A 14,617-nucleotide genomic window follows, 5' to 3' on the forward strand; every position below is an offset into this window, starting at 1 on the left:
TTTTTTAAAAGCAAATGTAGATTATTCAATAAAGCAGCAAACCAATATTAAACATAATTAGAACTAATCTGTTTTGAAGGTGTTTTTGTTGAACTTTGTACGTTAAAGACTCTCAGAGGTTTTAAGGGTATTAGGAAGCTGAGAGATGGCAATTACGCTTAAAACAGATGAACCCAACAGCCTACCAAGAGCATTATTTCATTTTTTCCAAAAGACATTCCAGGGTTGCATGCCTAAAAATGGGAATTGGGCATCCATCTTAGCTTTATTCTGAACCATATTAAATTGCATTGGCTCATGCGTGATGTAGGCCATTATGATGATAATTTAAGAATTGTAAAGATGCCATTTTGTGCAGTCAAGGGAAGTTGCATGTCCAGGTTAAGAGTAGAGTATAATTTTCATCTGGGTGGGAGAGGAGGGTTAGGAAAGGCACAAGGGCGTTTAAAGCAGTGCAAGTACGTAGAAATCCAAATTTCCAAATATCTAAAACTGGTTATTGTCAAACTCAAAGAACGAAATGTGAGGGCTTGGAGGCACGGCTTATTATGGTTTTTATCTCCCTATATTAAAGTTTTATAGCATTTAAAGGACTATGGGGAAATCCCCATGTACACTTGGCTGTGTCAAAATACATAAAACCAAAAGAAGCAAATTAAGCATAAAATTGAGAAATAACATGAGACTAAGTTATCAGCATGGGTGCACTGGTATCTTTGGAGCTTTGGCTCTAAGAAATGAGGCTTCTGGGAAACTGGCATTGCCCTTGGGTGGAGAAGACTCTTGGCTTTAATGTTACAACAAAATGATATCACAAGTATCAAATCATTGTACTTCACAGCATCCTTACAGTTCTGAGTATGAACTAGACCCTGTCCTCATCAGATACATTAGGTTAGCATGTTTTACTGACAGCTTTCCCTGCCCTACCTTTAATCCCAAGCTTAATGTTTTTTGAGATTCAATACCCAACTGTTGACAACATGAACCTGTGTCTACAAGTACAAGAGGCAGACAAATGTCTATGGAATGAGAAACCTCATTACAAATTTAAGGTGAGTATGTGGTAGCTATGGCATGAAAAAAGAACTAACTATAAATAAATAATGAAAAATTTGGAATGAGTAAATGTTATTTATAATGAGGTACAATATTTAATTGAGAACTATGATGTCATCATTTGGGGGGGGTGTGTGTGAAGTTCCAAATAGAAGTTTGATTATAAAACTTATAATACTTTGAGCTGCAAATCTGCTGAAGGCAGTGGTTGTTTTCCTTTGTTTAACAAAGAGACTTTCAGACTTAAAATTGCTGAAACCGATTTCACAAAACCTTTTTGTCATTTGTCTGATAGGGAGATTTCACAAGTAAAATTTGACTCATTCGGATTGCTGTGGACACAATACCCATTTGGATTAATTGAAAGTTAAAATTACTGGCTTAAAAAAATAGTCCATTTTTGGCCGGGCGCGGAGGCTCACGCCTATAATCCCAGCACTTTGGGCGGCCAAGGCGGGTGGATCTCCTGAGGTCAGGAGTTTGAGACCAGCCTGACCAACACGGTGAAACCCCGCCTCTACTAAAAATACAAAAAATTAGCTGAGCATGGTGGCAGGCGCCTGTAATCCTAGCTACTCAGGAGGCTGAGGCAGGAGAATAGCTTGAACCCAGGAGGCAGAGGTTGCAGTGAGCCAAGATCGCACCACTGCACTCCAGCCTGGTTGCAACAGAGCAAGAATCCATCAAAACAACAACAACAACAACAACAACAAAAAACATTTTTTTTATGGCAAAAAGAAGCATCTGCACCCAATTCCTCTTCTATTCTCAAACCTTTTCCACTGAGGCTTTCTTATCTGATCACTCCATTGAAACTGTTCTGGTCAATGTCACCAGTGACCTCCACATTGTTAAATCCAAAGGCTGTTTTGCATCTAACTTGACCCTTAAGCAGCATTTGACCCACCTGCCCACTCCCTCCTCCTTCAAACGCCTTTATCTTGGCTCCTGGGACAACACATCCACCTGGTTTGCCTCCTGCCTCACTGATTGTTCCTTCTCAGTCTCCTTTGCTGGTTCCCTCTCTTATCTAGGACCTCTGGATGCTGGGTTTCCTCAAGCTCAGTCCTTGCACCTTGTCTCTTCTCTACAGCCACTCTCTTGCGGATCTCATCTAGTCTCTTGCCTTCAAAACTCTCTATATTCTGATGACTCCCAAATTCATATCTGTAGCCCAGACTCTCTCCTGACTTCCAGACTCCATGTAGATGCCTAATGGGTATCACAAGCTTTACAGACCCAAAACTCAAACCCTATTATCTCTGCTTTCCCAACCTATGCCATCTTTAATAGTCTCCATCAATAAACAACAGTATTTTTCTACTTGCTCTGACAAAAATCCTTAGAGTCATCATTGATTTTTTTTTCCTTCATCTCCTTTATCTAATACATCAGAAAGTCCTTGAGAGGCTACCTTTAAATTTTTTCTTGACTCGGCCAGGCTCGGTGGCTCATGCCTGTAATCCCAGCACTTTGGGAGACCAATGGGGGTGAATCACGAGGTCAGGAGATTGAGATCATCCTGGCTAACATGGTGAAACCCCCTCTCTACTAAAAGTACAAAAAGAAAAGTAGTCAGGCGTGGTGGCACGCGCCTGTTGTCCCAGCTACTTGGGAGGCTGAGTCAGGAGAATCCCTTGAACCTGGGAGGCGGAGGTTGCAGTGAGCCAAGATCGTGCCACTGCACTCCAGGCTGGGTGACAGAGCGAGACTCCATCTCAAAAAAAAAAAAAAAAAAAAAAATTTCTTGACTCTGATCACTTCTCATTATCTCTACCACCACCTTTCTGGTCCACGCTTTCATCATGATCTTCTGCCTAGGATATGACAATGACCTCCTAACTGGTCTCCCTGCTTACATCTTTGGCCCTCTTTCTAGTTCAATCTCAGGTCAACAGCAATGGTGTCCATTTTTGCCAAGGCTCTTCCTAGAGCTCCCCATTTCAAAGTAAAAGCCATGTTCTTGTAATAGCCTACAAAGACTAGAAGTCTTTCTTTATTTCTCTGATCTCACTCTGCCTCCAACAACTCCAGCCACTCTGGCCTCCTTTCTGTTCCTCTAACAGCCAGCCTTGCTCTCCTTGGGACATTTGAACTGGCTATTCCCTCTTCCTTTTGTGCTCTTTCCTCAGATAGCTGCACAGATACATGTTCACCTCTTCCACATCCCAGCTCAAGTGTCATCTTCTTAATAAGCCCTGACCACTGTGCTTGAAATTCTAACACTTTACCTTTGTAGCCTGCTTGATTTTCATCCAGAGGATAAAATAAAGATCACCTTCTAATCTATTATGCATGTGTTCAATTTATCACTTCTCTTCTTCCACTACAAAGTAATGTCCATAAGGGGAGGGATTTTTGTCTTTTTTGTTAGCCCCCATATTTTCAGCACCTAGCACAGTGCAAGTACTTGGCATACTGAAAGCCCTCAATAAATATATAATGATCGATTGAACAACTGACTGACAGTTTCACATATATACAGAACCCAAACAAGGCTAAAATAGTGCTAGTCTAATCTAGTGTATGTAGAATGGTTAAACAGGCAGTTAGTTTTATTACCTCATTTGCCTCCCAGAATCCTCTGGCCTACAGTTGCCATCTGCCCCGCAGCTTTCCAGGACCTGAAGATACTACTACCAAGATTCCCCAGACCCAGTGGTTTCATGCTGCCCTCCCTGCCTGAGAGTCCCAGTACTAGATTTTATCCATGTGGATGCTGGTGCCCTGGACCAGCCTGCCTTGCCCCCAACACAGATTTTCTTCATTGCCAAGATGCTTGTGCTAAGCCATAGTCTTATACAAGAGAGCAAAGTGTGTAAAATTGCTCTCCAGGAGCCTAGGATATCATTTCTTGGCATAGCTACCCTTTCAGAGTTCCTCCACTTTCTTTCTTATCCTCCTTCAAAACTCATTCAAAAATACTACAATAATAATGTGCATTTTACATGCAAGAATAGATCTAGGCACTGCAGGTGAAGTAGAGATTAATAAGACACTATTCCTAGACTTATGGGTTGTCAATACAGTGAGTAGCATAAGACAAGCATAGGCATGATGGCACTATTTAGTAAGTCGGGAAACAGCAGTGGCCATGGGAATTCCACGATGAGACGATCACATCCAGAGGGGAGAGCCAGAAAGATGTAGTGAAGAAAGTAAAACCTGAAGTTGACCTTGAAGATAGGTAGCTCTCAATGGCTGGAAATGGGGAATGGGTGAAATGTGGAGGAAACAATTTGAGGAAAGGCACGTAGGCTGGAAAGCAAAGGGAATCTTTGAGAGGAGTGAGTGTTCCGGTTTTACTGGTGGGTACATGAAAGTAAAAGTGTATCATAATATTGTGTATGATAATACAGTGTATGATATTACATAATACAGTGTATCATAATATATGCTATTAATATTGTATTAGGAATATACATAATTCAGTGTATCATAATATACACTGAAAAGCAAGATGAGTTTGATCTGAATTTAATAAGCAATGGGGAACATTAAAGTTTTCAAGCTGGAGAATGATATGATTGAAGCTAAGCTTTAGGAAGAGTAATGTGCAGTGGGGAGCGGTGCTGGGAATTGTGAGTAAGAAGCTCTTTTGGCAGTCTAGGGAGGAAAAGTGAAGGTCTGCATGAGATGGGGGCCTCTGAGTGAGAGCCCCTTCAAGTGCGAGGTATCACTGAATTGGAATCCTCAGGATGTAATCACTGACTGTGGGAAAGAGAAGAAGGAAAGATGACTCTGACATTACTACTTGAGTGATGCTACTACTACTGTGTGGCTAAGTAAACCCGTAGCAAATGAGAAGCAGGTATGAAGAGAATAGCGTGTGTTGGTTCTGGGTATTTTGAGTATGAAGTGTAGACAGGGATGTCCACTAGTTAGCGAATATTCCAGTCTAGGTGTGGACATAATATGAGAGCAAATTACAAAAATTTGTGATTATTTTAATAAACATAAAGGTTGAAGTCTTAGGACTTCATAAAATTATTGAAGACATTTCAGAGAATTAAACAGTAAAGGGTTTGGGTCAGCATCTTGAAGAATCTGATAAATACATTTGTTCAGAGATGAAAAAAATAACATTATGGGCTTAATGCATGACTTCTTTCAGGAATATCTGTATTTAATAGTACACAAAGACCCTTTTGGCTAAAATTTAAAATAAAAAATTTGAGAAGGGATGGTGGAGTTTGGGTAGCAGGCAGTCTCTTCTAACTACTCTGATATCATGACACAGAAGTAGTTATGTGCTGGACTTCCTCATGTGGCTGAATTTACTTATTTGCCATCACAGATGGAAAGAGATTTGATATTTCATAAATAATCCTGCAATAATTCCTGAAAAGATGTAAATCATTGACAGTGAGCTTGGAGTGTTATCTCTCTCGGGGACATTTGTATTTTAATAGGAGTCTCACAATGCTACAAAAACTTTAATCAAAGCAATTAATAACTAATGACATGATTTCAGATGTAATACAAGCTAATGAGTATTATTTCTGAATGGAAATCACTGTATATTTGTATATGTATGTGTATGTATAGAGAGAGAGTCCCTTGCTCAAGGTAATATTTTGGAAAACCTATATTAGTAAATAGATAGGAGTGGTTTCAGTAAACATATCAATCCTTTTTTAATTGAAAAAAATTAGAATTAGGGTGTCACTCTATTGCCCAGGTTGGAGTGCAATCGAGTGAGCAAAACTCGCTGCAGCTTTGAACTCCTTGGCTCAAGCAATCCTCCCACCTCAGCCTCCTGAGTAGCTGGGACTACACACACACACACACACCACAACTCCTGGCTATTTTTTAATTTTTTGTAAAGATGGAGGTCTTGCTTTGTTTCCCAGGCTGGTCTCAAACTCCTGGCCTCCAGTGATCCTCCCGCTCCCAAAGTGCTGATCCAAAGTGCTGGGATTACAGGTATGAGCCACCACACCTGGCCCATACCAATTATTTGTAAAGAGATGTCGTTCTAACATCTAACAGATATAAGCTGTGTTCGTCTGTTTGTGTTGCTATGAAAGGATACCTGTGGCTGGGTAAACTTATGAAGAAGAGAGGTTTATTTGGCTCACAGTTCTGCAGGCTATACAAGAAGCATGGTGCCAGCATCTGCTTCTGGTGAGGTCCTCAGGGAGCTTACAATCATGGTGGAAAGCAAAGGAGGAAACTGTATCACAAAGAGAGGAAACAAGAGAGGGGAGGGGTGCCAGGCTCTTTTAAATAACTAGCTCTCACATGAATTCACAGACTGAGAACTCATTCTTTACCATGAGGATGGCACCAAGTCATTCATGAGGAATCTGCCCCACTCCCAACATTGAGAGTCACATTTCATCATAAGATTCAGAGGGGGTATATTCAAACTGTATCATAAGCCAAAGAAAACGAGATCCAAAAAACGGGCAGTCTGGAGAGAAACTGAAGCTACTCATAATCTGATTTCAAGACTCCTTTCCTTCTCTATTTGCCCCTTCTGTACATTATTATAAAAAAGATAGGCTAAACATTTTATGGGGCTTAATATTCATTCATGGGATATATTCGTGATACTGCGATGTCATCACAATCAAGGAGCATTTATTAAGTGACTAATAGTTGCACTGGCACATACAGAATTAATCCAACATGGTTTTCTTAGGAGCTGGAGGATTTGCAGATATTGGAGTATTTTCTTAAGCTTACTCTTCACCTTATTTTTTTAAATTATTAATTATTAATTATTTTAATTTTTTTAGAGACAGGGTCTCACTCTGTCACCTGGGCTGGAATGTAACAGTGGGATCACAGCTCATTGTAACCTTAAACTCCTGGCCTCAAGTAATCCTACTCCCTTGGATTCCCAAAGAATTGGGATTACAGATGTGAGCCACTGCACCTGGCCCCTTCACTTTATACATATGGAATTTCTAAAAGTCTTTTCATCTTAGTGTGTAGCTAGTCTATTTTCTTTTTAGCATTTTTAAAAGATTATAAAACCTCAAAGAAAAGTTTTGGTAATTGACAAGGGTAAGAATATATTCCAATTAAGTAAAAATACGAGCTATATAAGAAAGTGTAGAGATTTAAGTGTGGCCCTAATTATGTGAATTAAATATAGTTAAATTTATTTTAGGTAGTGTGCTTTTTCTTGACTAAAATAATTATTACTGGGTTTAAGTGAAATGTGTGTACTTGTCACAAGCATTGATTTTCCTAGGTCAAACATTTTACAATAGGGAACTAGGATAAGTAAGCCAGTATTATGAAGGCATAAATTTCTAATTAGGATGAAAATATAAGGGAAACAGTATTTGCTCATCATTCTTCCTATTTGTAGGCATTAGCCCTGACTTGGTTTAGAGTTTTTTGATATAACATCCGTGTTTAGAATGCATGTAGAGTAAACTGACTGTATCAATAACTAGTGTCAGGAGAGGGGAACTAAGGAATCATGTTCTGGCAGAGAAATACCTGGAGACAAATTAATTTTTGAACATTTCATTTTATATTACTACTTTCTGTGTAGTATAAAATGTGTAGGCATATCAAAGTTCATAACAAAAACTGCTTATACCATCAGGAAGATGTATTTATTTTCAACAATGTAAAGGGAAAAGCATACAATTGGGGTGGGAGAGGGACAGAGAGAGAGAGAGAAAGAGAGAAAGACAACCTGCAGCAGACATCACCTGAGTGGGAAATTACACATCCTGCACACACAGGCAAGCTCTGCACACACATGCACAGAATTCATCTCTGACAATTTAATTGTTTAATGGTAGGACTAACAAGGAATCCTTTCTAAAGTAATGGCATATAAAGGCTTCCTAGTGAAGTTAATATTCCTGCTGCATTTGATGGGTGTTTCCCATTTGTGCAGTTCTGCCCTACCAGACTCCTGGTGTTTGATGGTGGGGAGACAGGAGGGGCAGTAGTGTCTGTATTCAACAGCAGAATCTGGAGAATGCTTTAGCCTGTGACCTTAGCCATTAAAGCAATAAATCTGAGGCCACGATTGGCACCAGAGCAATTCCTCATATCGGTTGTAATGTCTTGGCTTGCACTCCTAGGATCTGGGCTTCCTGAACTGGAGAATACTCTGAGTACAAAGTCCTTGCTTGCCTCACTGTCTGTTTTCTCTTAGTTCACTAGAATCGAGGTTTGGCAGCCGTTTGTGCTGAGGCTGCTGCAGGACCTCAGTTTGACCAGCCTTCTAGATAATGACATGCATGATGTCTCTGATGCTATGGTTTACACTTTCATCCTGAGCTGAAGTCTCTTATCATATTTCCTTATGGTTCACCTTGCTTATATCTGTGTTTTAATTGAATCAAATAATTAAGAATAACTGTCTCAAGAACCATAAAGTTCTCAGAGCAAAGCCTAATGTGTTCTCATTTTGTAGTTTCCATTCTAAAATCAATACATTTTACATTTTTAACTCGGGTTACCAGGCTTTGGGGGGAAAAGTTTCATTGCCTACATCAGAGAAATCCAGTGGATGAGCTTTGACCACAACAGAAAGTTGCTTTGCTTGGGAGTACGGTTTTCTTTGCGTTGTGGATTGACTCCCGCCATGCTGTGTTGGCTCAGCTCGTGGAAGCACGATCTGTGTCTTTCAGTCTAGGGAAAGGCTTAGTAGGCAGAGTGGAAAATGACAGACTATTTTTAACACAAGCTTTCTATCCCACAGTTCTGGGTCTTACTTCTATTATCATTACTTATTCATAGACTTTCATTCCCAAATATCATTACCCTTTACGGTAATAGGATCAGCAAAGCAACCACTCAAAACAAAACAAACAAACGCAGGAATCCAAGTCCTGTACACAGAAACGTTTTCTCCACTCTTGCCAGCTCGCTGCCTATCCCTGACTACCTGGGGGAGAAGTGGTTCTTATCAGTCACTAAGAAACTCAGCTGCTTGACAAATGCCAGTGTAACAAAAGGGCTTGGCAGTGGGGAATGGTTTGAAGGCATCAGCCACTAAGAGAACAGGGAGGAGGTAATGAAATCCGAGACCAAACAAGGGAGAAAGTAGGGAGTGGAGGAAGCTGGGAAGCAGGAAGAAACTAAGGAGAAAGATCCACAATGTGTATTCCTTCAGCAGAAAGCCCTTCTAAAACGCACTCCATTTAATTTACAGTGCCATATAACTATTATGATACCATGTAATATAATGATTACAGGGTCACATAATTATTCCCTGTTTAATAACAATAGCTACAATGTATTGAGGAGCTACTATGTGCCGGATGCTTTCGATATGTTATTTGACTTGCACAACTTTTAATAATGGGTACGATTATCCCCATTTTATAGCTAAGGAGACTGAGGCTCAGAAAGGCCTTAGTGACTTGTCTAAAGTGGCATGCCTTCATTCAGCGGACCTGGGATGTAAATTTAGACCTTATGAGTCCAAAAGCTGTGCTTATAACCGCCCTTTTTTTCGTACTGATTCCCACCGTGTTATACTGCCTTTTTTTCAATTATTTGTATCTTCACTCATACACCACCTTGTTTCAGAAATGATTTAAGATGGTATAAGTGCCTTGGAGTTACACAGATATCGAAGCAGCTTGCATATGGTTCCAACACTCTACATTGCATATTTATTGATTGATTGAGCCAGAGAACCTCATTTGTCAAGAGTTCAGAATTCTTTCACTGTGGAGTCCCTTTCCCTTTCTATATTTATTATTATTATTATTTTGAGACAGAGTCTCACTGTCACCCAGGCTGGAGTGCAGTGGCTCAATCACAGCTCATCGCAGCCTTGACCTCCTGGGCTCAGGTCATCCTCCCACTTCAGTCTCCTGAGTATTTAGGACCACAGTTGCACTCCACCTCACCCAGCCAATTTTTGTATTTTTTGTAGAGACGGGGTTTCACTATGTTGCCCACACTGGTCTCAAACTCCTGGGCTCCAGTGATCTGCCTGCCTCAGCCTCCCAAAGTGTTAGGATTACAGGCATGAGCTACCATGCCCAGCCACTTTGTATCTTTAAAAATAGGCCTACCACAAACTCATCTGTGCAGGGTGGCTTGAATACAGGGACAAGAGACTGGACCAACTAATATGTCAAAATCTCTTCTAGACCTATGATTCTGTAAAGGATGAGGTTATCATGTGTACTGAGAATTATTTTCTCTTTAACAGTTAATTACATAAGTGTAAAAAGTGAATTTGCAGGGGGTCCAGACAAACACTACCTCAGTCACTTGATCATCAACAGTGATAACTTAAGGTCATCATCCACACTCAAGTTGATAGCTTGTATCCTTGATATGAGGTCTTGAAAATAGAATCTTACTTCTGTGATAGTCCTCCCCAAAACCCATAACTTCAGTCTAATCATGACAAAAACATCAAACAAATCCCAATTGAGAGACATTCTACAAAATACCTGACCAGTCCTCCTTCAAACAGTCAAGGTCAACAAAAACAAGGAAAATCTGAGAAATTGTCACAGTCAAGTCTAAGAGTCTAAGGAGGCAGGACGACAGTAATGTGGCATCCCTGGGACAGAAAAAAAGACATTCAGTGAAAACTAAAAAATCTGGATAAAGTATGGACTTCAATCATAATGTATAAATATTAGTTCATTAAGTGTAACAAATGTACCATACTAATGTAAGATATTAATAAGGAAAATTGAGTGTAGGGGGTATGAGAACTCTCTGTACTATCTTCTCAATTTTTCTGTAAACTTAAAACTGTTCTAAAAACATAAAGTCTATAAAAATATTTTGGCACACACACACAAAAGGGAATGGGCCAAGATTACTGAGAGAACCAGGGGAATGGCAAGATGTAAGATATATGTTCCTGTCTTGAAACCCAATCCAATCAAGATGAATAGCTTTTTCTCGAATTAATGCAATTTTGTTTCCCATTGATCTCTGGATTTTTTATGACTGGCTTTCGAATATCGGAAGATAGGACCAAGTTGCTGAGTAAGTGTCCACTCAATTCCTGGTTCCCAGATGGTAATTGTTGAATGAATGAATGTCATTGCAATATAACTTATAGAGATTTCCTGGCTCTGGGATGCATATAACTCAGATTGGGTTTTAGACCTTTCAATGACAGCACCCCTCTGCCCCTACACCTGGTTTAATGTCGAGCTACTCCAAGGTCTTAGTCTCATTCATAAGAACCCAACAACTGATTAAATAATTATCTCGGCCAGGGGCAGTGGCTCACACCTGTAATCCCAGCACTTTGGGAGGCCAAGGCAGGGGGATCACCTGAGGCCAGGAGTTCGAGACCAGGTGAAACCCTGTCTCTACTAAAAATACAAAAATTAGCTGGGCATGGTGGCACATGCCTGTAATCCCAGCTACTCTGGAGGCTGAGGCAGGAGAATCACTTGAACCTGGGAGGCTGAGCTGCAGTGACCCAAGATCATGCCACTGCACTCCAGCCTGGGCAACGGAGCAAGACTCTGTCTCAAAAAATTAGTTAATTAATTAAATAATTGTCTCAATTCAAAACTCTAATGCCACATCCTATTTGGATTACTGGTTACTGGTAACTCCCAATGTCTTATATGTAGCAATATCAGTGACTTTGTTACCAACAGAAATCACAGTTATTTGCACATCACAATTGTTGTAAACACCTTGAATGATTGTTTATACTTGCCACTACTTTGAAATGATGACATTTATTAGATTTGCTACTGTATCTTGATATTTAATATGTTAATAAAGAGGCACATGTACTACGTGTCACAAATTTTAAAATATTTTGATAATTACATTTTAATATAATTGGTTTTCTTTATAATCCTATATGATGTTTTAGAAATACATTTGAAAACATTTTTCTAAGAAGGTGTCAAAATGCTTCTGCCAATTCCTAAGGAGGCTCATGGCACATAAAAGGGGAAGAACCCCTGAAGTACAGCCTGGGCAACAAAGTGAGACCCCGTGTCTACAAAAAATTAATTTTAAAAAATTAGCCAGGAGTGGTGGTGTGTGCCTGTAGTCCCAGCTACTTGTGAGGCTGAGGTAGGAGGATCGCTTGAGCCCAGAAGGCCGAGGCTGCAATGAATTTTGATGGCACCACTGTACTCCCTGTCTCAAAAAAAAAAAAAAAAAGAACCTTGAAGTAGTGGAAAGAACACTGAACTAGGACTCATGAGTTCTAAATTTTGTAATCTCCATCAAATCCCTGATGGTGACATCTCACCAGTGTCAACCCTGTAAGTATAAGAAATCACTGTTATTTTATTTGTTAGGTTTTGCCATTAGATAAAAATGACTTTTAACCAGAGTTTTAAATGCAGTTCATTGCTAAGAATATTTCTCACTCAGTGATTTAGACCATGCTTGCATGAGCAAAGTGAAATGGAAAATTGAGCCAATTCTCTGGATAATAATTCATGCTAATAAGTTCTTACATTTGCCTGCAACATCCAGATAATCAAAGAAAATGTGTTTTTAACTTGAATTATCAGCATAGCTATATCACGATTCTCAATTCTACTATGAATGCATGAAGTGCCAGAATTGAAGTTCTTAATAAGATGAAGAACAATAGGATTTTTCAGGTCCTTATCTAGAGATACTCGCAATGTGCATATTGAAATAGCATGTATCTTCTGGAGACATTTGTGGTTAATTGTGCATCAAGACACATACACACCATTGATTAAAACATCTGTGTTAGGTAAAAATTGTCAATGCTATTTGTTTTTACAGATCCCTAAATCAATTGAACTTCTGTGTAATACATAGGTTTTAGGACAGTGTCATCTAGTTCAGACCTTCAGTAGTTTGCCAGCAGGGAACAATTTGCTTTTTCTTCTTTTTCTTCTTATTTTTTGAGACAGTCTCACTCTGTTGCCCAGGTTGGAGTACAGTGGCATGATCTCAACTCACTGCAATCTCTGCCTCCCAGGTTCAAGTGATTCTCATGCCTTAGCCTCCCAAGTAGCTGGGATCACAGGTGAGCACCACTACACCTGGCTAATTTCTCTATTTTTAGTAGAAGTGAGGTTTCACCATGTTGGCCAGGTTGGTCTCGAACTCCTGGCCTCAAGTAATCTGCCCACCTCAGCCTCCCAAAGTGCTGTGATTACAGGCGTGAGCCACTGGGCCCTACTGCAAGGAACGTTTTAAATGGAAACGTTCTTGCCTTACAGTATATAGATCTAAGGAATGCATACACAACTATGTGCATTCACTCATCTTTTAAGAAAACACACAAACCAAATCTAAACTGAAAGGACTTGAATTAGTTAGAAAATCAAATAAGGAATGCAACTGGAAAGTCTTAGTCCGATCCCTTCCACCCTCTCACAGAAAAGTAAATTTATTTATTCAGTCTAAAGAAATCAATAATCACATTTTCTTTCTCTGCTATCTCTCCCAACTTTTCATTCATAACTATACAAACATAGCTCAAAAGAAGAATTTAATTCAATTGATGATATAAATATGTTGAGAAGATATTTATAAGTACATTGACTCTCTGGATAATATTTACAACAAAAAGAAAATCTGGGGACTAGACCACCACTTAATAGAAAAAGCACATTAAACATCGTATTGGTTTTCTGGGGTTGCTATAATGAAGTGCTACAAACTAGGTGGCTTAAATAACAGAAATGTATTGTTTCATGGTCTGGAGGCTAGAAGCCTGAGATCAAGGTGTTGGCAGGGTTGGTTTCTTCCGAGGACTGTGAGTGAGGAAGAGGCTGTTCCCTACCATTCCCTTAGTTTCCGGTGATTTGCAGGCGATCCCTGGTGTTCCTTGGCTTGTAGAAGCATCATCTCAATCTCTGCCTTCATCTTTGCCTTCAACTTCCCATGGCATTGTCATGTGTGTGTGTCCAAATTTTCCCTTTTTGTAAAGACACCAGTATTATTGAATTAGGGTCCATCCTGAAGACTTCATCTTAACTAATTATACCTGCCATGAACTTATTTCTAAAGAAGGTCGCATTCTGAGATACTGGGAGTTGGGACTTTAACATATAAATATTGGGGGAACACAATTCAACCCATAACACATACATTAAGTGTTCCACACATACTTGAAGAACCGAATTGGAAGGTAATATACCTGTGAAAAGCTAGAGGGGCTTGTACTTCTTGAGAGGAAGCAACATCTGAAAAGTTCTGATGTCAGTGTAACCATTAATTTAGCAGCAAAATTAATCCAAATTTCTTTCCTTCTTTAAAGCCCCACTGTCTTCCATAACCTAGATATGTTTTCTTTTTTTTTTCCTTTTTTATCTTTTTCTTTTTCTTTCTTTCTTTCTTTTTTTTTTTTTTTTAGACAGAGTCTCACTCTGTTGCCCAGGCTGGAGTGCTGTGGCATGATCATGGCTCATTGCAGCCTCGACCTCCCCAGGCTCAAGCAATCCTCCCACCTTAGCCTCTGGAGTAGCTGGGACTACAGGCATGCACCACCACTCCCAGCTAATTTTTGGTTTTCTTTTGTTTGTTTGTTAGTTTGTTTTGGTAGAGACAGGGTTTCACCAGGTTGGCCAGGCTGGTTTGAACTCCTGGGCTCAAGCGAACCATCCACCTCAACTTCCCAAAATGCTGGGATTAC

This window comes from Hylobates moloch, unplaced genomic scaffold (assembly GCF_009828535.3).
Source record: "Hylobates moloch isolate HMO894 unplaced genomic scaffold, HMol_V3 SCAFFOLD_18, whole genome shotgun sequence".
In the NCBI taxonomy this organism is placed as follows: Eukaryota; Metazoa; Chordata; class Mammalia; order Primates; family Hylobatidae; genus Hylobates; species Hylobates moloch.